This window comes from Chamaea fasciata, unplaced genomic scaffold (genome assembly GCF_029207755.1).
Source record: "Chamaea fasciata isolate MVZ Bird 193981 ecotype frontalis unplaced genomic scaffold, bChaFas1.0.hap1 SCAF_7, whole genome shotgun sequence".
Lineage (NCBI taxonomy): Eukaryota > Metazoa > Chordata > Aves > Passeriformes > Sylviidae > Chamaea > Chamaea fasciata.
The window spans coordinates 11,830,903-11,853,514 of record NW_027094092.1 but is presented as its reverse complement, the minus strand read 5'-3'; positions in this window follow the sequence as shown (position 1 = coordinate 11,853,514).

Genomic DNA, 22,612 nt, shown 5'->3' with positions numbered 1-22,612 from the left:
GGGTGCTGAGGGACGAGCAGGGGCTGGTCCGGACAGACTCCCGGGACAGATGCCCCGGGTGCTCGGTGAGAAAGGCAGATCCGGTCCCGTTGGAGCGGCAGCGACATCCGCCCCGCTGCCCTGCCCCGTGCCAGGAGAACCACGCCGGCCCAGGGGAGCACTCCTTACTCCTCCTTGCTAAAAATTAATATTATGATAGTGGGCATGAGTGAATTGGGAGTGGCAGGGTAAAAAAAAAATAAGACTAAGATGTGTAATCTTTCCTGCAGCACTGCACAGATGTCACTTTCAAGAATTGCAGGGGAGAGAGGTGGAGGAAGGGTTTTCTCCTCTTCTGTCTGTTTGGCAAATTGAAGCCCACGAAAGCCATGGGAGTCAATGGAGTCACTCCAGCAGAGCCTTTAGCCTTTTCTTTTTCTGTAAAATGAAAGGAGGAAAGCAGGAAGAGGTTTTTTTAGCACTCCATTTTCTTTCTCTTCTGAAGCACCCGCAGAGAACAGGTCTGAGTGCCTGTATCAAACACGTTGCAATGCCCCAGCCTCAAGCCCCGCTGCTCCTGTGACTATGCAAATGGAGTTTGGTGCAATGGGAATCCCAACAGAATTGAGAGCTGGAAGCTGTTACCCCCTTATAAAGGTACCCTGGTCATCCCCACACTGCGGGGTTTGTTTCCAGCTTGAAGTAAATAAGAGGCCCTTCTCTGTTGCCAGTCTCAGGAATGCTAGTGACTTCTCACTGCCCTTGGCTATCTTGTTTTTAATTTAAGAACCATGCAAGTGCACTTAAACATCATTGTTTACTGGTGTCATTGTTATCAAAGCAAGTAAAGACATCAGCATCTGTATTGTCCTCGGGTTTTATTTTCATTGTGTCAGGCTACAATGGGACTTTGAGCATCTAGTTCTTGACTACAGGCACCATTCAACAGGAAATTGATTTCCATGGGTGACAGGCGTGGAGGCTCCGTGGGTTCCCGGCTGAGGCGCAGGCAGCAGCACCACCGTGCTGTGGGTCTCTGTCCCTTTCCCTCTCGGGCTGGGGCTCTCACACCCTGCCTATCCCGTGCTGAACCCACACATCTTCCTCCTGAGCATTAAGACGTCGGTGCTGGAGCGTAGTCAGTGTTTCCCACGAACTGTACCTGCTTCCAAATTAGGCGAGCACTAAGGGAAGAGACAAGCGCATGTGGGATGGGGGGGGCAGAGATTTTTACAGAGAAGAACTGACGATGCATCGCCATGGACAGGAGCCTTAAGGGCAAAATACAGTGCTTGTCAGTTCACGTTTGTCTGCACTTGGAGAAGAGGCATTTTCAGGCTCTGCATCGTGATAGCTATAACAAGCTGAGTTGAGAGACTTCAATACATACCCAGCTATGAGTACGGACATTGATGAGAAACTTTATGTGTGCCTACTCGCATTCATTTCATACGAGCAGACACTTAGCTCATTCAAAAATACAGCTGGCATGATAAGCCTTTGAGAGTACAAAATACACATGAGGGTGTTCAGTTTTCAGTCAGGGTTATGCCATTTTTAATGGCCATACACTTACCCTGTCTGGTGCATTTATTCATTTTTGAGCCAAACTAGATTCAATGATTTTCATCATTTTTTTTTTCACCTCTGTTGACATTGTCTGACAAGACTGTTCAGACTCAGACTGCTTAGGAAAAATAAACTTTGGTGCCAGATTTTGAGCCATCAGCAGTGTTCACTCTCATCTTTATTCTATTATTCTGTTGCAAAGGAACTTTCAGCTCAGGAGCCACAATGGAAAGAAAACAACTCCAGCTCTTTTTTTTTTTTTTCTCCCCTTCTCCATCTTGTGATCTTAACCCAGCTGGTGAGGGAGAAAATTCCCATGTGAGGCATGTGGGTGGAGCCCAATTGTGTAAGCTCCATGCTTGCGAAGTGTTTGGCATGGATCCGCTGGCTGGCTTTGTTTTCCATGGCCAGACACAGAGGGAAGCCTCATTCAGCACATTAACAGCTGCCACCTGTTGCTCTGTTCTACTTCAGAGGAACCCTGAGGCTGGGGAATCTCACTGTGCTCTGGCCCTTGATCTCCAGGGAAGTTTGATATATCTGGGATGTGCATTTGTCCACACCTTTTCCTTGCTTTTGCAAGACATGATGCTGGTGGGTTTGGGAGTCCAGATGGAGAAGAGGTCCTTGGAACAATTTGAGATGTGCTTTGGAGCAGGTCACTAGGAGGGATTTCAAGCTCCATTTGATGTGGCTCTCCTGAAGACAAACTCTTCAGACTGCTTAAAAATCTTAACCATGTCAAGCCTAAGTACAAGGAACAGCAAGAAAATGCAAAAAGAAAGAATTTACTAACCTTGTCAATGACATTTGTAGGACCATCACCAGATTTCTCCCCTCTTTGCACAGCACAGCTTAAATTGATCTCCACTTCTATGCACTTTCCTGTTCATATGTAAAGCACAAGGAGGAAAAAAAAAAGGCAGCATATCACTAATGCAGCTAATTCTCAGTATCTTGAAGCAATTGACACAAGTACATGAATTAACTCATCACTTTATATCACATACTTGAGGCAAATGTGCTATTTGGAGTACCTCTTGGTAAGAATAAGCAATTTAAGATCCATTAGTATTTGGAATATTCTGTTTCATTAAAACCACAGTCATCCCTAAATGCAGATGAGCGGAGAGAAGCTATCAACCTCGTGGTTGTACTAGACAAACTTAAAAACATTCTGTTACTGGGTACTGTGAAAGGGTTTTAACACAAATACAAGCCAGACCTTAGGTTTCTAAAAAAGCGTTCTCCTCCTACCTTGGTTGAAGTTTCTCGTAGCTTTCATAGGTTTGAAAATTATAATGTGAGCTGGAGGGAGACAGCAATTCTGGTGAACAGATTTTAAGCTTTTAATATAACACCAGAGTAGTTTTGCAAAACACTATCTGCTACTTGCGTACCAGAATTCATTCTCCTTTCTAATGGCCTTGGTGCCTAAGATTCTGGGAGAGCTGGAATTATTTTTAAAAATAATAAATACCTATCCTCTGTTTTCATTCAAAATTTCCAAATAAATCAGGGCCTCTTTGCCCTGGGCTTGACCTGTAGAGCTTTAAGATCGAATCAGTTTCATTTATGACACTGTGTGCTAAGAAGTTTTATAAATAATATAAAAGCAGTGGCTTCAGATTTTAATTAGACTTGTGACAAATCTATAGCACATTAAACAAAATATATATTTCAATGATTTTTTTAAACACTTACTGTACAGACCAAAGAAAGAATCCTGAAAAACTTCTGGAAATAAAGAATGCTCTTTTTTTCTTTAGCTCATTCACATTCAACCCTCAAGAAGTTCCTCAACTTTAAAAAGCTATTTCTGTCTAAGCCATAAAGGTAGAAATGTTACAGAAGTCACAGGAATTTCTGGAAAAACGAAATCCTTTCACTGTGCTGCCTAATTTAATTTTAAGTCTTTCCCAAATGTTGAAATATACTTTCAGGGCCACGGACCTTACAATTCATACAAAACTGGAATGCCTGCAGGTAAGGGCTACCAACTGAAGGAGAGATGGGCACTGTTTCACTACTCAGGGAGGAACCCTTGGGTCCTGGCTAACACAGAGTACAACCTACCTTCCACCAGGGGCCCACTCCAACCTTCCCAGGAGCCACTGATTTAGGAGAAGCTGCCATCCAGAAAAGGAACTGATGGATGCATCGAGGCACAACAGTGCATCTGTGTTGATGACATGATGCTACTGGAAGGAGTGTCCTGAAACTGTTGCCACTCAACGTTCATCCCTTGGAAGAAAAATCACTTCCTGATTGACAAAATTTACACGATAAGACCTCGTGTCCTGCTGAAATAGCAATGTAGGGCTAAACTGAAGTCACCGTTACCCTGGCTGACAGGCTTGCAGGATATGTCAAAAAGAGTAGGTGTCCTTGATGCCTAAAGCTTTAGCTTTCATATTTGCAGATTCTGTGCTGCCTAGGGGTGTAGTTCTGAGCCTCATATTCACTGCCAGTGAGCTCTCTTCACAGAACAGGTAGACAAAACAAATCCTTTTCCTGCTGGAGACCAAAGACAACTTTCAGCCCAACAGCATAAACAATGGTGGACTGAAGGGAGAAACAAGAAGGATGGGGCCTCACAACCTGAAGCTGTAATTGGACAATTAAACCCCAATATGCAAATGGACCAAACCTTATGAAAATGTAAGATCTTGTGACTGGTCAGCCATTTTGTGACCATTCTTGGTCCACCCTGGGTGTAGCCCTGGCCAGGCTCTTGTCCTGCCCAAGGTGTACCCTGGAGGCCTTTCAATAAATATCTGCTTTATTCTCTAGCTCTGTCCAGTCTCTGTTCCAGGTCAGCCTTCCCAAGGCATCATCCTGGCTTGGCACATGAAGAGCGTGCAATGTGTCCCATGACTACTCTATATCCAGCATATGGCTCAGGTCAGGGCTAGATTGACTCCAAAAGATTCAAAAGCTAGTGCCTATAATGAAACAAAGGCGTTGGATTCTGGTGAATCAGGATTAGTGTTCTGCAGCTGTAGGGGAGATACTTTATAATTAAGCTAGCACCCTCCAGCAGATCTCAGTTGGAGGTACCAGCAGTCTTAGGCAAAAACTGGTTTGAAATCAGCCTTGCTTGTGGCTGAATAGCTCTGCTGGTGATGAAGAAAACTCTGTTTCTATGGCTCCCACATAGCAGAAGCCCACCTAGAATACCTGATAATGTGGACCTAATAAATCTTTATTTTCTTGCTTTTCATTGCTCTGCAAATTTACAATTGTGCAAACAAAAACAAACAAAAAACCCACCCAAAACAAAACAAAACAACCAAACAACAACAACAAAAAAACCCCACCAAAAACCCCCACCAGGCCTATTTATAAGAGTGGCTGCAGTGTTAACCATTATTTTTCTGCTCAAATGCATGGACACAGTGGAAAATGATCCTTAAATGACAGAGGAGAAGTCAGGTTTAATCTGAAATTCCTATCGTGTTCACTTTTCTAGGTTACCAATCCATGTATAGAGGTAATAGCTGGGTAGATACTTGTCAGGAACAAGGCCTGGCCTGGCTGGATTTCAATAAGTTTGCAAAAAACATTGGCCTAAAATTTGAGGTTAAGTAGGATCTTCCACCTGACTCATAAGCATTCCACATCAATATCTCTGATAAATGTTTCAAGCATTTGAGCACACAAATAATACCAAGGGTACTCCCTCACAGCTGAATCAAGCTGTGACAACAGATCCTGAAAGTAGTTATTTTTGTAATACTTTATCTTGTAATTGTCCTTTATTTTAATGTCTACTTGTGCAGGGAAGAACAGCAAAGTCCTTTCCCATTGAACAGGTTTCAGGGCAGTTGGTTGTTTATTTCCCTGAAGCTACGGAGTGTTTCTGCATCAGGGGGAGACTGAGGTTTGTGTCAGGCAAATTCCATGGTGGTGTTATTTTTAAAATCATGTGTGCAGTTAGTTTACCCTGGCTGATAGAAATGACCCCCTTTCACATCCCTGCATTCCTACACAATCTGCCCAGCAATAGCTGAAATTTGATAGCACACACAGGTATAAATTTAGTCAACTGTTGGATTTTGGCAGTTTCTTGGCCACAACTTGTGGAGTCCATGAGTCTGAAATGAGAGTGATAGAGAAGCTTGCCATTCCTAGAGCTCTTATTTTAGACTCTCTAAAATCAAGTGCACCTTCTTACCTTGTTGCTTCACACTTGGTTCAGATTTGAAAGAGACTTTGGCAACTCTAAGAGCCATGAAACATTTTAAAGTGATTAATAAGACTGCACACTTAGAGCAAAGGATGACTCCTGCAGGACTCTGCCTACATTTCATATTAGCATCAGATAACAATTCATCCAAGTAAAGTACATAACTAGCAGATTTTTCCCATGCATCCATAACAAAGTCTAAGGAGGAGGAATAACAGCAAAGTGCTTAAACACACAGTATTTTCAGAACAAAACAGATTAAAAGCAACAGTCTCTCGAAGAAAACAAACCTATGAATATTACAAGCCTCTGCTCAGGTCTCCAAACCACAGTTGTGCCTGTCTAAACGCATGCAACATTAAACTGTCTTTTCATTATCCCATGATCTCCTCAGCTGCCTCGGTGACACATGTCCTTCCCACTTGCTCTCATCCTGGAGAGCCCGTCCCCTGTACATCTCAGTGCCACTGACACAGGAGACTGTGCTTCTCCAGGCCACCTCCCAGGGCTCTGGGTATCGAGGTATCACAGCCAAATCTCACAGTGGCCCCTGGTGCCACAACCCTGTCACCCTGGAGCTGACTCTGTGCCAGCCCGTGTCCAGCAGGTCCCCGGGCGGTGCCGCTGCCCAGGCACGGGAGGAGGATCCTGTTCCCTCACAGATGGCCCCTGCTGCTGTGTGCAGCCAAGGGACATGTACCACTAAAAGGCAGGATGTTTGGCTGGAGGCTTGCAGGCTGGTACAAGCTGATCAGGCTGGGTAGTGCCACACATCTGTGTGCTGTTTGTGAGGACGGCTGCAGTGGTCCTTAGAAACAGGCTGGCCCTCACTGCTGCGACCTGATACAGCTGTGTTGATGCACTGCCTTTTCCCATTTTATGTCCTCAGCATCCTTACTGAGAAAACAGCACTGTTGCTTTCCATGCCACCTGTGTAGTTTATAATTTTTTTCCTCTTCTCATGCATTTCTTTGCCATAATTTTGGGTAAATTTTCTCCCTTGCGTGTCTATGCATTTTTACCAGCAAAACACTGTGAAGACAGTCCTAGCCACTAGTGGCAAAGTTGTCCTTGTTTCCTTAGAGCAGAAAGCTGCCTGTGCTCACACTAGAAAGACTATATCATCAGAAATCCATTGTTGCTTTTGCGCCCCATATAGCATTTCTCTTTCTTCCCTTTGGGAATAGCAGTCACAATCAGCAGTTATTTGACCACAAACCTGTGCAGCCCATGGGCCTGAAAAGAGACTAATAGAGCAGCTTGCAGTTCCTAGAACTCCTATTTTAGGCTCTCTCCAAACTCAAGTGGACTTTCTTACTTTGTCACTTCACACTCTGTTTTGAAAGAGATTTTGGCAAGAGATCTTGCAGTCCCCTTACTATGTGTGTGAGGAAGTGAAAGCACTTACTGTGATAGCAGCACTGCCTTACCCAAACAGGCCAAGAGACAGAGCTAGTCAAACCGATGAGCTTGAAACAGATTTATGAAAATATCTGTATTTATTTATTTGTATATACATTTCCCATCCCCATTTCCCCCCCACTCTGGTAACCTGATATTCATGCAAGTCTATTCCTTTGTTGCATTTTTGCCCCACTTCCTGTGAAATTATTTCATTTTATTTAGCTTCACCTGTCAAAATACATGAGCTAATTCTCTCTGTGATGACCTGCCACGGCTTCTTAGTCTCCAGAGACAGGATGCAGTAACTGCATGCCTGCAAAGCCTGTGCCATGGAAATCACCTGGGCATCTTTACATACACACAAGCAGAGAAGACAAACCCAGACTGAAATGCCTTGAACCAGCTTAGCTCTGCACTCAGGTGCAGAGCTAGAAACCTTCCCTGCCCACAAACATGGTCCTTTCAACACCTTTCATCTCTGGGTTGCCAAAAGTTTAATGTGCAGAATCTAACACAATGGACACCATCATCTCTCTGAGTTTATCCCTCACCTAAAACATCTTCTGGGGGGACTTATGTAGGGGTTTTTTTTTGGGGGGGAGTGCAACAGCATTCTGCTATAATGCAATACGTTCTGAAATAATTTCTTATTCTATGAATTGACTGCATACTACCTGACTAACGGCAGCTGCAAAGGAAGGAGCTATCTGCATTCTATGTATTTTTTTTTGTCATTTTTACGGCTTTGATGCTGGTAGTTATAATTTATCTGACTTCTCAGTCAATGTGCAGAGCTACCATGGCCCCATGCCACCTTGCAGCACAGGAAGCCCTTGCCTGGCCAGTCTGATGGCTGTCCAGCAAGTCATTACTTGCACTGGGAGTGGTGAAATGCAAAGCCAGAGTATCTTGAGTAAACAGATCCCTCTTTCATCTCCTCTACAGAAGTGGGTGAGTGAGAATTGGTGTTACACAAGGCTGCGTTGATGCTGTTCAAAGTGATGAGTTTTTACCCTTAATGTTATACTGAGGGAACCCATGTGGTGGCCAGTGATTGATTACCTTCACAAAGCTCATTTTCACTCAGCAGTGGTGAGTTTCAGAAGGGTGATAATAACAGATATCATTGCCTAAGTTCTCTCTCACAGGTTTTCCACTGTCCCATGGAAATCAAAAGGTGATTAATTCCTCTAACAGCTTTTGTGGTACTCTGGAAAAGTTGACATAAAGTGGAAGATACTGCATATTTACCTGTAGGAGCCAAAGCCCGTAAGTGGTCCTTAATAATGAAAACTGAGGATACTACATCAGCAGAGAACTGCAAGAATGTATGTAAAGAAATAGGAACAAGGCTCTCAGGAGGGATTCAGGACATCCACAGAACCAGGAATGAACTGGAAGTCTATGTCCACCTGTGAGCTTGTGTGCTTGAAGAAACAGAATTAGAGCTAGAGGCTTTGGAAGGATTCTTGTCTGACCTTGGAGAGGCAGGTTACACAACCTGAACAAGAAAAAATAGATGGCTCAGGTTACCTGTTAAAATAGGGAAATGCTCCTCTTTGGGAGTTTTAGCTGAGGCTCTTCCAAGCATGAACCTTCTGAAAAAAGGACAAAACATACAGATTGCCAGACATCCCACGGGGGTGAAGGAAACACCTGCTGGGGGCAGTTTGTCGGGAGGGCTCCCTCCTCCATGCCAAAGGTCCTGTGGTGGCTGAGGCAGGTGCATGGCCCTGTCTGAGGGGCTCAGATTAGCAGCTGGCTCCTCCTTACGAGCAGTACCAACCACAGAGGCAGCAGCAGTGCTGGGTGAGGGCACTGTGATCCCTCATCCTCTCTGGCTTCCATGCGAGCAGCAGCAGCTGTTCCACCCCCTGCCCCTGGCGCTTGCCTGAGCGCGCCTCACGGGGTGCACAGTGTCAGTAGGAAATGGAAGTAATGAGCCTCAATTAAGCAGCTCCCCATACAGCCATGGATGAACTTGTCCCAGCAAGAGTACCCAGGCCCAGGGGCTCTGCAGGGCGGTTTTGTGATGTGCAGCTGGTTCAAAGCCATTTGTGGAATGCTGAATATTCCTTCTCCCTGTGGGACACACTTGCCCTTTTGAGTACCACACACATGGGGTGGAGCTGGGGGGGGGCACAAAACAGAGGATATGAATGCCATCCTTTTTATATAGGCCTGTTTTTATACATGCCTGTTTACCAAGGAGTAAGAATAGACAAAGGGAGAAAAGGTCTCCACTTTCATAAAAATCACGAAGGCTTTGGCTGACATAACACTGGTTTGCTCCTGAAACAAAACCTGGGCACCATTTAGCTTTGCTCTCATCACTGTTAATGTAGGACAACACTTGCCTTAACTTAGAGAGCCAGTACTACATTTAGTGTCTTTTCCTCTTCCCAAGTGAGTCTTCAGTGTGGGATTTACATGATGGCCAGAACTTATGCAGCCTTTTCCCAGTGGGATATTTCTGCAGTAATATACAGATCAGAAAAGAGAAACCATTTACTCCCCTGAAAAGTACTTAGGGAGTAAAAAAAGAAGAAAAAAGTCTTGTTACATTACACTTGGTATGTTGTTGTTTTTTGTGGTTTTGTTTTGTTTTGTTGTGTGGTTTTTTTGGTGTGGTTTTTTTTTTGTTTGTTTGTTTGTTTTCCCCCCCACCAGGCCTTTTTTTCTCCAGCTGTTTTCATATGACCTGTGCTCCTAAAATTCCAGCCGTGATGGAAAGGGGACATCAGCCTTTGCTGTCTCTGAGGTTAGGCCACAGAAACTGTGTTTATTTCTTTCAGGGAAGCAATGCTGCTTTCAGCAGATTTCACACTTTTTGCAACATGTGAGTCACCAAGTTGACTTTTGCTAAAAGAGCATACAGAGTTTGCAGAACTGTACACATATAAGCTTGTACTCAGTGATTAGAGGAGCAACACTGTTGACTGGAGAACAACATTCAGCCGGACAACTGCAAGATAAAATGACCTGGGGCGGGGAGACTTTTGGAGGGGGTTTGGCCAGGAGGTGGACCCCTTGCATGGTAGCATTCAAAGGAGGAGATGAGAAGTTCAAATAATTCAAGGGTTCCAGGTATTTTAGGAAAGGTTTGCACCGAGTGACAGTAGGACAATGTTTGCATAATTGCCCAAACATGCAGCCTTTGAATAATAATAATAATAATAATAATAATAATAATAATAATAATAATAATAATATTGCTGTTCTCTGAGATACACTTTGTTTTCAGAAGTGACCTGATATCAGCAGAAGCAAAAGACTCAATTTCACAGTTACTTAGAACAAAAATAATTATGGGAATGCATGCAGAAATTAAAATCTATCACTGGCAATTTGTGCTAAGAAACCAAACATCCCCTACAGCTAGACAATTTCAACCATTTCAGATTGGATATCCTCTCTGTATCACTGTTTAGGCCTGAGATCTCTTCTTCATCTGCTATAATCCCATTCTTTTGCTGTCTTCCATCATGCTACAGATATTCTAGGTCTTAGACAATGTGTATATCCAATAAATGTAATTAAAATGTAGCTACAACTATCTTTTTCATTTTCCTTATCACAAAAAAAAAATTACATATTGAACCCTAACAAACTTTATGGATGTGTTTCTCATTTTGAGTCTTGTGCAGTATCCACTGAAGACAAATAGGATAATTACCCACGAATACAGCAAACACTGGTACAAATAATACAGCAGCATAAAAAAAGCCCGCTTAAAAACTGCAGGAATGAGAGAATCTCTTTGACTGAAGATGTGCAACCCCCAAACCATCAGCTTCCAACCTTCCTGACAACACCACCCAAAGAAAGAGAAGCTTCTTTTCTCTCTTCTATCTGTATTTTAAGCTGCCTAGAAAACAAAAACTGCAACTTATCTTTCCAGACATTCGTTCCTTCCCAAAAGGACAAACCAGCAATTGGCCAGACAAGCCATTGATAAGCCCTGTGAAGCTGTTTTTGGGAGATCACCTTCAGAGGCTCCTGAGATTTATTTGTTCACCTTAGATGGCAACAGTTCATCAGCAAAGTATTTCTGAAAGAACGACAGAGCATCTTTTTCTGGTGTTGTAAGTGGGAAAACAAACTCAGTTACCAGAGCTCTCTGTCTCACTGAGTAGTAACAGCACCACAAGTCCTAGCAGGCTTGGAGAGTGTCACCGAACTGTCCATCAGGCAGTGGGGAAGGATGTGACAGTGACTTACAAGTGGAGGGAGTGAGAGAGACAACATTTACCTCCAGTGCTGAGCACTTGGGGAAGATAAGTACTGTAATCTGTGTCTCTGCCCAACAACCTTCTTGGTTCCCACGGACATTTCCCGGGCTTCCACCACTGTGACCAAGGTGGAATGTGCACCTCCTCCACTCCTATTCTGTCTCTATGAGGAGCTGCAGATGATGCTGTCCTCTGCCTCAAGGCTGAGGGCCAGTCTGCTGCTGCCATTGATGCCACCAACACCACCGAGGAGGAAAATGTTGCAGTAGGTCTGACCAAGTGTTTAGTGTGAGGTACACTGTCAGTCAGCTGCTCGGCTTGGTTCCACTCCAAATCAGCTGGTAGGAAATGAGGGACAAAAAGAAAGTGCTTGACAATGAATCCTAGCATTTTTTTCCTCTCCTCTGCATTCCTCACCTACCTTCATTTCATAGCTTTGCTGCAAAGAGCCGAAGAGAAGAAAAAATGGTTTGAATCTAAAGCTATTTTTGATAATATAAATGCATAACCATTTATAGTTTCAGGAATCCCAATTTGCAATTTCAGGATGGAATTATGCCAATCAAGTTTTCTATCTGGCTAAATTAATTGTTAGGAAATCCTAAATAAGGATGACACAGGACCACTTAATGGAAAGACACTGCCCTGCTTTATTACTATCCTCGGGTCCAAACTGAAGTGAGCTTATGTTCTTAGTTTGTCTCTTGCCATGAGAAGCAGTTTTGCTTTAGAGAAAGGGTCAGAAGCAGTATGAGGATCGCACTCATTTATTTCTCCTAGGAAATACATTCCCTTTCTGTCTCCTCAGAGGGATGTGTCTTTGTAGGCAGGTTCAGCACTGCCAGGGGAGGGGAAAACCAATCATTTCCAGCTTCATGATCATGGTTTCAAGAATCATCTTGGCTGGGCACTAGCATTAGTCTCTGTATATGTGTCTGAGGGAGGATAGGTTCTCAAAATAAGTAAAAGGCAAATTCAAAGAAGAGAGTAATCTCCTCTTTATCCTCAGTGCATAGGACAAGAAGCGGGCTTACCTGCAGCTAGAGGCCTTAAGAAACAGCAAAGTTCAGTTTGAATCTTCTCAGAATCCCTGAGAATCCTCTCAGAATCCCTGAGAAAAACTACCCAAGGAAGTGTGGAGTGCCTGTTGGTGAAGGTGCTCGACAAGGCACTGTTCCTGGGGAGATGCAGATATTGCTAAGGACAGAATAAACAACCTCTTGGTAGACACTCCACCCCTGTGAATGACAAAAACTTTTTCCTCACACCAGGTTTTTTTTGTTTCTGAGATCTTATAGCACTGCGAGCAGTGACAGAATATCTTGGTTCTTCCTGCCACATGTCATATGAGAGTACACCAAAGGCAGGAAGGAAAACAGACAGGGAAAACATAGCCTCAGAGCATGGAACATGGAAAGTAAGGATATGCTGATGGCATGTGAGCCATCCTTCAGTCTCCAGGTGAAATCCTGGGCTTTGGCAGGCATGCAGACAGTTCCTGGGTGTGTGCATCTGCCTGACACCGGAACAGCCGGTAGCACAACCAGCCTGTGCATCATCCAGACAATTCAGGGCTCTCGTTAACTTTATGAGCTTTATTATTCAGCAACACCCAATAATTAAAAACATATATGCTGCAGGTAACATGGAGAACAGCTGACAAAGTCCAGGAGTACAGACACCAGCTAAAAAAATGAACACAACAGGCTGAGAGAGGCTGGAATGAGACAGGCTCCACATGAACCGATGGCTGCCAGAGTTGCATTCGTACATTGAGAACTTTTCATTTTGGTGCCCTTTTAGAGAAGCTGAAAATATCCACTAACCCTGAGAACAAACATATCATTTTAAAGCAGAATAGGCCTGTAAGACTTTTTAACACTTGTTCGTTGATTATATTAATGCCAGAATATATTAAAGAAGTGCAATATAAATTTGATTTTAATTGTTTTGTACACACGCCAGTGAAAAGGAACTGATTGGATACAGTTCACAGGCAGTATGTTAATACGTTATTTTCATATGATGATAGCTTTGCATAATCTTTCTTTTTCCAAGATTTAGAAGAACCTGTTGTTAACCAAAGCACAGGAGAGAGGAAGAATACAATTTACATAAAATCGGCTACCCTACACATTAATTAGTAATGTGGCTGAGCGGAAGGTGTGTTCACTTAGTAGAAAGTACACTTTATAATTTATACACCAGCTGTTTCAGTGCTTTCTAGTCCATTTTCCTCCCTGCCTGCCTCTAATGAAATCGTGTTACTGGAGAATTGACTGGGGTGAATTGAGATTTTAATCCCATTGACGCTTCTCTATGGAAAGGCACACTGGTGGGAACTTTTAATGGAAGGTCTGTAATCAGAAGACACTTGTATTCAGTCCCCCACTATAATGACTCTCATCAAATGTTAAAGCCCAGGCAGTGTGCAGAAGGCTAGAATTTCAAGGTTTTTGACCAACCCCATTTGAGGCATTCCTCTGGGAGTGTGTGATTACTCAAGTTTAGCAGTTTATTGCCTCATCTTTCAATATCCAGTGAAGCACAAAATTCTCATCTAGGTTGCTCTTTTTACTTAAAGAACAGGCCAAAATAGACTGCAGAGCTACTAGCACTGTCATTGAGGTTAATTCTTGCTTCTCATTTAACAGGAGATCAATGAAAAAGCTTTAAAATATTAGAACACAAATGCTGCTTCGTCTCTAAAACTGCTTAGCAGCCTTTGTAAAAATTCTGGTTCGCACCACACTTTGCCAACACACGCTCGCATTTATTTATCACCAATTGCTTTTTTAAGGCTAAGAGTAACATTAATTGAGAGGTGGTGCTATTCTGCAAAGAAGGATGTAAACATGTATTAAAATCCAGCAGAGCGAACAGTTTTCCTATTCCCCAAACTTTGCAGTCAAGAAAAGTACAGTCATTAAAACAGAGGTGGTCAAAAAGCAAGCCGAACTGGGAGTTAATGGGACTCATTATGTCGGCTGCATGTTAGTAATGTCTCCTTCTCTACCAGAAAAACAAGCAGAAATAGACACAGAAAAGCAAAACCCACTTAAACAAATGCCTGTTAAAATCCCTGTGAGGGGAATGCATTTGCTCTGAACAGACACAAACACATCAATTAATACAGTGGAAGCCACTTATACAAATACATGTTAAGAAATAAACTGCAAAAATGAAGGAACGTCTGACAAAAATGTCAGATGCTGTTGAAAGGAATAAATCTATTTAAAAGACAACATATTTTTTTAAATGCAGCAAGTCAAAATAGAAGGAATAATAGGAAGAATGCCTCTGAAGAATGAATGTTAAATAATAAAAATAAAAAAAATCTTTCCCTTCCTTCTTCTTTTCCTCCTACCCAAAAAAGGAATCAAGATGAGAGTTTCTTTAATAAGCATTTCTCTGGCAACTTAATGAATACATTTGAATGACTTTCCCTATTCCCTGTTCCTTTCTTATTGAATTGGTCAGACAAAGGTCTAATTTGGGAGTTTTTTTACTTAAAGGAGCTCTTTCTTTCTGATACTTCTTTTGGGCCAGCATGGGTTCAGGATTTTCCACTCCTTGTGCAATTCACTCCCTCTGGTCCCTTTCTTATTTTAGTTATTTCAAAAAATGTTAGGATCCACTTGTTATTAAAGGTTCCTTTTTTATGGCTTCCAATCTGAATAGGTGCCTACATTCTCACATTCCCTGCAGAATTCATGGCAGTTATTGTATATGTGCTATAATTCATACAGGAAGGATCACAATGTAGCCTTTCACCAGAATATGTTTGTGTGCATTTTTCAGGGCTCGTTTAATGCTTATTTAATTTCAGGGTTTAAACTAATCTATATTAGATTTTTTTCTGTGTGCACTATGCAAGTGCCTTTCAGGAGGTCTTTCTTTAGACTTTTAGACTTCCCACTCAAATCTGATGGATTAAAGCGTTCCAAGTGTCCAAGTTTGAAGGGAACATCCAAACGTCAGATTCCTTTAGAGTTTCTGTAGCAAGTAGTGAATGCCTTTTGTTATATCAGCCCTAATTTTTCCGGGCTCTCTCCTGCTTCCTTTTACCAGCCTCCTGTCCACTTCTTTGAGAGTTTTCTCACTCTCCACCCTGGCAGGCCAGCCTCTGTTCCCAAGCAGCTGTCTGCTGGTGTCTCCAGGGGTACTGATCTGTACATCAGTGATCTGCATGCTCCACGGGCATTCATTAATTTATCTCCTCAGCACCTATATTAGGCATGGAATATTACATCAGTCTGGCAGAGGGAGAGCTCAAACAGAGACAAGCAACTGAGTCACCCAAGGGCACTCAGAAAATTTGCTCGAGGGCCAGAAATCTCATCCAGGCTCTCATTTCTTATACACAGATCGTATTGAATAAGTTTCCTAAGTGGTCTTATTCCACCAAAAAGAGCAAGATACAGATTCAGACATTCTGACGTTGTGCCTAACCACAAAATACCAGCATCTTACTATCTTTTCTAGCTCTCCAGAAGGAAACAGCTTAGCAACTAATAAGTAAGGCCATTAAAAGCGGATTAAAGTTTGAGGAAATGTGAGAGATTTTTTCTGTAAGGGGCAAGGAGGCTCCTGGGCACAGACTAGCACTCCGCACTCACCTTTCTTATTGAAGCTGACCTAGTTGTTAACTCTCCATTTTGAAAAGGACACACCAAAGAAAACGTGGAGACTGTTGTGAGATAAGAGCTGGTCAGAGGGGAAAGGAAAAGATGCATCAGCACAATAAAATAATTGGCCAGGCAGCAGCACTGCTGGAAAGGACTGAAAGGAGCCCTGGATCATGAATGGATCAATGAATCAGCAATACTGTTACCAAAACTAAAGAGTGAGAAGTTTGCAAGGTGTAAATAGAGTTGTCATATAAGAAAGGAAGGGGAGAAGGAAAATATGTTGCAAAAAATCAAACAACCAGGGATAGAAAGCATGTCTAATCTTTCAGGCCTCTCCAACACCACCTCTCTAGGATGTCTGTAGCATCTTTCTGCCCTTAGGTAGGTGTTGGTTAGGGGCAATCTGGATCACCAGACTAGAGCTACAGAAAGAGTGAAGAACTCTGTTTTCTGATTAGAATTCAATCATAGGCATCCGCCAATTGTGCTATTTCTGTAGTGCCTTCTAAATCCATCACAGATTAATCTGAGCATGTACTTATTCTAAAAGATCAAAAGCTGCAGATCCAAATATTTTGTTCTGAAAATAAGAAACCCTCAAATTTTTCTTTCAACTAGTTTATGTTTCTTCACGCTGCTTGCTTCTGGTGGTTTCATTTTGGACACGTGGAATATGGCAAATTTTCCCTGGAGTAAAGACAGCAAAACTCCAAATGTGGTGGAGACAGAAGATAAAAAGAAGTACTCACATGATGGAAATTTGTCTGTCTTAAGTTGGTTCTTCTGACTAAGGCATGACGGCCCATGTGCTATTTGAGCTGCAAAGTAGAGCAAAGAGAGTCAAAGGAATAACAAGGCCTTCTGCTTCTAACAAAAATACTGCTGTTTATAGCAGGGAAGCCCTCTAAAGTACATTTGCACTGCACTTAGCACAGTGAGCCCTGGTCTTCAGTGATACAACAGCAATAACTGTCAATAACACTGTTTATGGACATTTTCTCTTTTCAACAGCATAAGGGTTCTTTTCTAATCCACAAAGGCTATAAACTTGAGCTACTGCACTATTTCCAAGGGCAGAAGGGAGACCAGAGATCAGGCAGATGAAGCGTGTCTTTTGTGATTCATCTGCTCGCTGCCACCACCACCACCTTCTTTCTGCAGTGAAGCCACAAGCAGGGGATCATCAGTGCTTAACTCAAATGTAAGTAAGTAAGTATAGCATCTTCTGTAGGCCCAAGCAATAATCCCATTCAGAAAGACATAAAAACTGGTCTGACTGGGAAGTATAAGCCATCTACACTTCCTGTATAAGGCAGCCATAGGGCAATTTAACTGGGAAAGTACAGCTTTTGTTCTGTGAAAAATCAATCTAAGATAAAATAGGAAGAAAACACAGGCCTCTATGGTAGGAGACAATCCCACAAGTCCTAGGGGATAGTCCATCCAGCCTGATATGGCATAGGTCTTCCCCTCCCCAGACTAGTGCTATAGAGTCTGTGGCATTCATGTATTTTTTGGCTTCTGTTAATCTCTTGTAGTTAAATACACCATTTTTTTTTCCACAGAACAGGCTGCCTTCCATAGCATGGACCTAAGGAAAGGATGAAAAAAAATCCAAATGTAGTAGTGCCGTTCAGAGGGAAAAGGCAAGTCACAGAAGAAAGAAATGTCATTGAAATTTTGTTGTGTTGAATCACTTAAATGAGATCATAAGCTACTATAATATATTGATTTTTTTGCATTTCCTGGGAGGATGCCATTTGAAGGAGACAAGGTGCTTTCTATTTGCTTTTAGGCATTATTTAACACCAAGTTTTATTCTTCCATGTAAAAATTGAGTTGTGTGCCAGTAACTTGATGAGCATACTTTTGCTATATCCACAGGGATACAAAATGGTCATACAGCTCAGAGCTCCATAATGTGCAGTAGGTTTTCTTATAAATTCCTGTGACCTACAAAAAACACTTTTGTATGTGAATATTTTCAATAGATTGATCTAGTTTCCCTTAATATTTTATGACCATGTATGTTTAACAGGGAAGATGCTTATAGTGACTGTATTTTATACCCTTTAATTACACAGTAAATATTCCAAATGCAACTCCATGGTTTCCTACAGGAAACAGCAATAGCAGTGGCAGTTACAAGAGTGAATGGAGGAAGGAATTGGTTATTCATTCCCTGCACAGAACAGAAGACACCACACCACATAGGAAGGAACAGTTTTCTTTGAACATTCAATAGTGAAGATGCCCATGCAAGTCAAACACAGAGCATAGCAAGTTTCAACTGCTCAGGTTATAGCTGGCTTTTCCCCTGGAGTTCTACCACCAAAAATATCCATTTTCTGTAACAGTGTTTGTTCAGACCTTGATGATTTCAGCAACAGGTGTTCCTTTACCTGAGCAACACAGCCAAAAGAGGATGAAATGCACGTGTTGTTATTTTCCACATGAATCACTGACAGGGTGACTTAATTTTCAAAGAGGATGGAAAAGCAACACTATGGAATCTAGCAATATGGGCAAAGGAATATGAATTTGCAAAGACCTAATGAATAACCCTTCTGCAGATAGTAACTAGTGTGGGAAATATCTGATGGCTGATTTTTAGACCAAATGACCTGCCATCATGAATTCACAATATTACATGCACTGCATATTTTTAAAGCTCTCAGCTGGTAGACAAGGATAGATAACTTCCAGAAAGGTGTATTTGTCCCACCATCAGTATTCCCAAATACATTCAATTTCTTGTTACTTTTGGAAAAAAAAAAAAAATCTGAAATTGACTGACTATTTTGAGAACTTCAACTAAACTGTAAAGCAGAACTCACTATCTCAAAGGTGAATGTGATCTAATAGGAAAGGAAAAAAGTTAAAAATAAACACTGTCAGTAAGCTGAAAGATAATATACATAGCCTGCTGAAGGAGGGTTATGTAGAATAGGTCTAATCATCCTCCAGTGCAAAGAGACCCCACTGCTCTTGCTATACCTGTCCCCAGCTGATCTGGGGATGATCTGATTGCCAGAAGAGTCTTTAGGGGTTTGGCCCGGCAGCCTGGTCTGTGCCAAAGTGAGATCAGATCCCCTTGCAGGATGGCTGTGGCAGTTCTGACAGGAAATCTGTGTGCCCATGTCTCTGTAAATGCTCTCTGTGCCTCTCCCATGGGCCCAGCTGCTGTGCCTGGGGAATCACCTGGAGCTGACAGACCAGAAGCACCAGCATCACGTTTTCCACAGGAAGCCTTTCTTTGTGCCCAGGGAGCTCCTGCACAGCTCAGCCCTCTTGCAGCAGGCACTGGCTAATGGAGCCAGCTCCTGGGAGAGGGACTGGGTGCTCTCCTAGGAGAAGTCCCAGGTGCCAGAGCAGGAGTGGCTCCCAGCGAGCACCCAGGTGGCCCTGGACTCGTGTAGCGGCAGGCAAGCCTGAAGTGTGTGCTTACAAACAGAGCCTGGACTGCAGCACAGGAACCCAGCTACTGTTACATGTTTACGCTGGATGGGAAGTGGATCCACATATGTTCTTCTGGTAGTTGTTAAACAGGGATTTGCCTGCATATCTTCTGGGAGAAATCTAGCGGGAAAGAGCTGAGTATCTGCCTCAGTCTTGGCATGCAATAGTGCAGCTCCATTACCATCAGGGAATTGGCATATGTCTGGAATTAGGCACACTGGCCATCAAGCCGCTTCTTTACAAATAACTAAGAAAAGGGAGCAAACTGCTTGTTATCAAATTGATTCAGGCATCTGGGACACAGTGGGTGAATACTATTGATTATTTTCATTCAGGTTTTAAAGTGAATTTACTTTGGCTGACTGCTCTCCTTTCATATTTACTTGCCATAAACATTCGAGTGATCAGGTTTTACTTACACAGATGTGACCTTGACCAAGTCCCTTTACCCCTTTGTGCTTCCATTTCCTCTTTTTCTCTTACCTGTTTCAGTTATAAACTCAAATAGATTGCATCTATCAAGGCCTACACCTTAATTACATAAACACATTGGGCCCTGTCTTCTCTGGGATCACTCCACACAACTCCAATAGAAATCAGAATAACAGTAAATTACTCAAAATGCATTTCCAAGTCTCATATATGAATGATGTTAGTGGAAAAGGAATTTGAAATTCAGAGGTGACATTTGAGCCAGATGCACTTGCTTTCTCACCCATCCAAACACATAACCCATCTGCCCAGTGGTGGTGAGGCCATGCTGCTCAGTCTGGGGTACTTGCATCAAATTACTTCCCAGTGGGATTGAAAAAATAGGAAAAAAAAATTCACAAAAGACTGACAAACTTAAAGCCAGCATAGAACCACGGTCTGATCTGCACAGAAAAAGTTCAAGAGCCGAAAAAACCTAACAACTTTTATCTGATATATTACTTGAACATTACATGTTCAGTTGCACCTCAGTGCTTTTTTAAACTGCTTGAGCAGATAGTTTATAAAAAGAAGTAAAAACGATAATAAAAAGCCTTTTTTTTTCATTTCTTTGTGATTAGCCATGTATGTGGCCTCTAGGTCCCTTGGTTACAAAGAGTTGAGTGTGTATGACTTTTGCCTCCTTTCCTCTTTGGCTCCGTATTTTTCCACACATTGGCAGGAGTTAAATAGCTCTGAGACCTCTCCCTCAGCCAGCTTTGCTGAAGCTCTACAAGAGGTTCAAGAATGAGTGGAGAGTAATCCACAGGGAACATACCTGTAGAATCCATATTTCCAAGGAACTCTGGCTGTGGCCTTGCAGAAGCTGTTCTGCCAAGGGCACAGGGGCAGCACCAGTGCCAAGCACAGTTCTGTTCCCATAGGTGATGTCAAGCACAGGTATCATTTCTTACAGCAAAGCTGCCACCTACAGAATCCCTCTTCACCACAGGACAAGTAAGAGGGAGTGGAGGTGCACAGAAAGACAGCAACTTATGCCTCTTATGGAACAACACCCAAAATGTGCTTTTGGGCAGCCCAAAGAGTAAAAGCCCTTCTGTGAAGCAGCTGCTCAGCAGAGAAGTCCCTGAGCACCCATTCCTTGCCACTTACCACTTCCAGTGGACAGCCACTTCAGCCTCCTAGACCACAAATCCCAGGGTCAGAGAGAATACAAAGTCCTGAAGGGTGGCTGATCCCGTGTAATTTAAACTCTTTACTAGCAAAGGCCAGATCCTCAGCTACTGTAAACTGAGAACTCACTTACTGGACTCACTCAAGGCAGGTAAACTTAAACCAGCTGGGGATAGTTTAACCAGTACAACTTCTGAGTGCATTTACTCAATAATGAAAAAGAGATAGAAATGTGCTTGGTTCTTGGGGCAAATTTGGTTTGTTTTCCTGGATTCTGTGTTAGCTTTTTCTTGGAGTTTTTCTTTTAGGAAGGAGGAGTGAGGTGAGACGAATTGTGTTTGGCCTGCTTGGGAGTTGCAGAGCTGAAGCTGGGAAGCAATGCAAAAGAGCACTTTAATAAGTAGGGAGTGCCAAATGAAATGCTGGTTTTTCTACTGTGGATGAAGAAAGCTAAATACAGTATTCACGTTACCTCAGTTTCTTCCATTGCTCCAGACAAAACCATTGCCAAGACAAAATAACCCCCTCTGCTATTGCATAAACTCTTCATGTGCAGTTATTTGTAGAGCCAAACAGAAAGAAATTAATCCCACTTTGAGCACTGAATGTGTGGCTAGAGATTTCATTATATTGTTACCATTTGGGACAAATATGCAGGAAGAAAAGAACTACTCTGCCAGGATTTCAAACTGTAGTGTACATTTAAAATTTAGCTCGTGACTTCCCAGTGCCATTGTGAGGTTTTTTCCCCATGTTTCACCCTGGAGGCATCATGTTGTGAGTTCAGCAGGCAAGATGCTGCCATGACTTATACCTCATCAGATCAAAGGCATTGCATGGAGTGCCAGGGACGGATATGATTCCTGGGACTAATTTTATTATTATAACTCCACTGACTTCAGGGCGTTACACCAATGATGAATTTGGCTCATCATACGGCAAATGAAGCTTAGCATCTTTTGTTCCAAGTCTTCCTTTCTATCCACCTCCTCTGCTACCACCTGCTATTACTCTTTGGGTATGTTTACACCACATATTGCAAACAGCCATGAGCAAGCTCTGCCCACGCTCCAATCTGACAGAAGCCATGTGATTGCACTGGCACCAAGCCTGAGCTAATAATCCCTCATGAGAAGGATTTTTTCAGTGGAACAGCACAAGCACGATGAGTGTACATCTATCCATACAGCATCAACATGCCCGAAGACTAATCTATGCTGGAAATCTCTTTACAGGTCTGGAATCTTCTCCTTCCCTCTTTCTTTTTCCCATGCCCTGTAAAGAGGTCTTGTACCTGCACTCATAATCCCCACAGTTGGAAACATGCTCCTGAGTGCTACAGAGAATTGCTGCCTTCACTTGTTGGTGCAGGGCCCTTCAGTACCGCTCAGTCCTGAAGTCCTGAAGATACTGAGCATTCTTCTCTACCAGTTTAAACAGGTTTTTCACCCAAAGAGCTGACAAAATGATCCCACATCATACCACATCTGCCTCCCTTTCTTTCCACTGCTGCACTACTTTCCTTTGCCTTCTGCACCAACATC